The sequence below is a fragment of the Penicillium psychrofluorescens genome (genome assembly GCF_964197705.1).
Source record: "Penicillium psychrofluorescens genome assembly, chromosome: 3".
In the NCBI taxonomy this organism is placed as follows: Eukaryota; Fungi; Ascomycota; class Eurotiomycetes; order Eurotiales; family Aspergillaceae; genus Penicillium; species Penicillium psychrofluorescens.
The window spans coordinates 20,357-23,600 of NC_133441.1; positions in this window are offsets into that span (position 1 = coordinate 20,357).

Here is a 3,244-nt window from a genome sequence, read left to right on the forward strand (position 1 = left end):
TTTGCTTCCAGTCTCGTCTTCTCGTGACCAACGTATTAGATCGGGAACACATACTTGTATATGAGGCCGACATCACCTCTGAGCTTCTGAGTGGCCTTAGGAACCCGACCGATGCAGGGATTGCCATGAAATGGCCTACAATTTGGCGGAAAAAAATATCGTACAAGCCTTATGATACCTTTGCCAGACGGCTCGTCGCCGAGCTAGTCGCTCCCACTTTCTCGCCATCCCGCAATCTATCCGATCCACCTGCTATTGTGAGGGCTATCAATAAGCACGATAAGAAACGACCATACGAACAAGAGGACAGCGGACCATATAAGATAATGCGAATTTGAAAGAGACGAGCGGGCGATTTATGAGATGACTACGTCCTTTGACTGACACCTTCACGTGTTTCCAGGGCCCATCAGTTCTACGACAATAGTGGGCCAGACCATTGTGATTATCAACAACTTCAGAATTGCGATAGAATTCCTATTTAAAAGCTCCGCACTATACTCTTCGTGGCCAAACTTGTTCTTTGCATTGGAAATGTCAGCCTTCGAGCGCAGTAGTGTCGTTTTCACACCACTAAAATTTTAAATGGGTTGACTGGGACCATATTCTGGCAATGCAGACATACTGTACTCGGACCGCTTCCGGGCATATCACAACCTTACCTCGCGTCCGAGGCAGCGGTGGCGCAGTATAACACCTCGCAGTGAAATACGTTCATGGCGCCCTGGAGCCAACATCGGACGGGTTCGGCACCGCATGCAGGTTGGCGAATATGAGGTCTTCTTAACTTGCTAATATTATCAAAATTATCTATATCCAGCCTGTTGAAGCGAGGAAGAGCTTGTGGCGAAATGGACTGCTGCTTCCCTCTATACTGGCGTATGATTTTGACCCTAACAGAGTTGTGAAATGGTAACGCGTTAATAAGAAATACGATCACGAACGTCAGACCATGTAATTTACACGAAACTACGATACGCATTCGATCCCAGTAAACCCCTCCGGCCCCCTTCTCTTTCAATCTCATCAACCACTACTCACTCTATCACTATTATGCTATATTCAGAAGACCAATCTTAACATCATGGTTCCAAGATTTCCCGCCCCAAAGGTTGAACTCATTGGTGACATAATAGAGGGCCTGTGTTTACCACGTTTCAAATGGCCGAAGCTGAATGCAGCAAAGTCACGATCATCAATATTCCCGATGAGCCGTGCTGTTACGGATGATTCCTAGGAACGGCACTTAATATAGCAACGCACATAGTTAAGTCCCCTTGCAGCTTTGTCCCTTATGGGTCCCTTAGATCGGCTGGTTATACTCAGAGCTGTTGACCATTGGATGTAACGGCCAACCACAACACAGGCCATATTTTCAGCAATATTGATCAAGAAAATAGCCCCATAGCCCATCACATCTCAAGATCTGAATTCTAGATCAGCGGTTATACCAAGCGTAAAAGATGGTCAATCAACACAGCCTTGCACCCTCGCCATTCAAAAGCTCGTGTGCAGTGAGTTTGGTAAGAAATTGGCAGCACACAGCACACCTTACACTACTGCTTGCATAGTCATCTGCGCCCCTTCCTGGTGTGAATAGATTCGAGTGAGATAATAGCCTACAAGAAAAGGGTCTACAAATATGCAAGATAATTCGGTTAAGCAAAACATTCCTAGTAAAGCATCAAGACATAGATGGCTCTTCTTGCCAAAGATTTGGAACCCTCGGGAGGGAGGGGCAGTCAATACTTTATCAATAGATATAAAAGCATGGGATATTCCTTCTATTGAACCTAGTTAACGACTCTACAAGTCAATTTCGCTGCTTTAGAAGTCTCTTGTCTACCCTCCTCCTACAATGAGATGCACCATGTTGCTGGGCCTTCCCGATTAGTATTTCTTCCGTCCTGTGCGGATAGAACCACATCACCTAACATTTAGACCTAACTCTTCAAGCCAGTCTACTAACAAAGTTACTAGCTCACAAGAACCCCTATGATATTGACAACTGAGAGGACATATACTGAAAGTATCATGTATGGGTTTGAAGGAGATAGGGCATATGTATATTAGGACCTGTATTGATAGATTAGTTTTAGTTGCCCTTTCAGCTTAGCCGCCGGGCGTTAATGAATTAAGGGGGGGTGTGTGTGTACTGTAGTGGTTAATTACGCACTATGGAAGTCAGATGAGATTGGCTCGATTCATGTTCGCACCCTCCGATCGCGATGCGGAAAGAGATACACTCTGAATTTGAGTTGCGTTGCAGATGAGCGATCGCACGTTCGCTACCGGGTCATAAAACAATCTGTGGGAATCCGAGGCTGTCGCGTATTCCGTATTTTCAATATATGTCACGAAAGCTCTTAAAAGACTAAGAACTTGGCGTCGTCAAACATACATTCCCTCCGTACGACTTTCTTGACTAACTTACTCCTTGAAGTTCTACTGTCGGGAGCGGGAATTCTGGTATACGCTAGTACCGAATGCACCTTATGATTCCACCTTGGAGGTCACGAAGTGTCCGATTCTGAAGCTATCTAAACTACCCCTATTTATCTGAGAATTCTTGGCAGTCTGATTATTTAAGCATGGTGTCCAGGGAGCTGTGGGTGGAGAATAGAGTCCTTTGCGTATTTCACGGTTGACATCTACCTTTCAGTTGTCCCTAGCCCCTGTTCTTCCCTCCGTCCCTCGTGTCAAAAGAAACTAGCGAATTGCATTTGAGCACTCAAGCACATCGATACGCCATTTTAATACCTCAGAATAACTGAGTGATTAATTTGACCATTTCATAATCACATCACAACATGACTCTTTGCTCGATTAAAGTACGGAAGGCGATAACCGGGCCTTCCGTATTGGTAATAAAAATATTACCACACTAACCAGGCCCTCGCATACGAGGGCCCGCCACCCATACGATCATTTACCCCCAAACGATCATTTATCCTAAAATCCAACTCTTCTTCCTCTTCTATCTCCCCTCCCACCCACAATGTCTCCTACAAACCAAGAGATCGAAGAACGGATAACAAATGCTATTCACGCGTTATCCGACCAATCACGCCCTAATATCGCTGCAGCTGCGCGTGAATTCAACGTGCCATACCAGCGGCTCAAAGCGCGCTTCAAAGGCAGAAAATCCCTATTTGAACGCGAGCCAAATGGTCGGAGACTTAACCCAGATCATGAGAGTGCTCTTAGCCGTTGGATCGACTATAATGATGAACTAGGACTACCC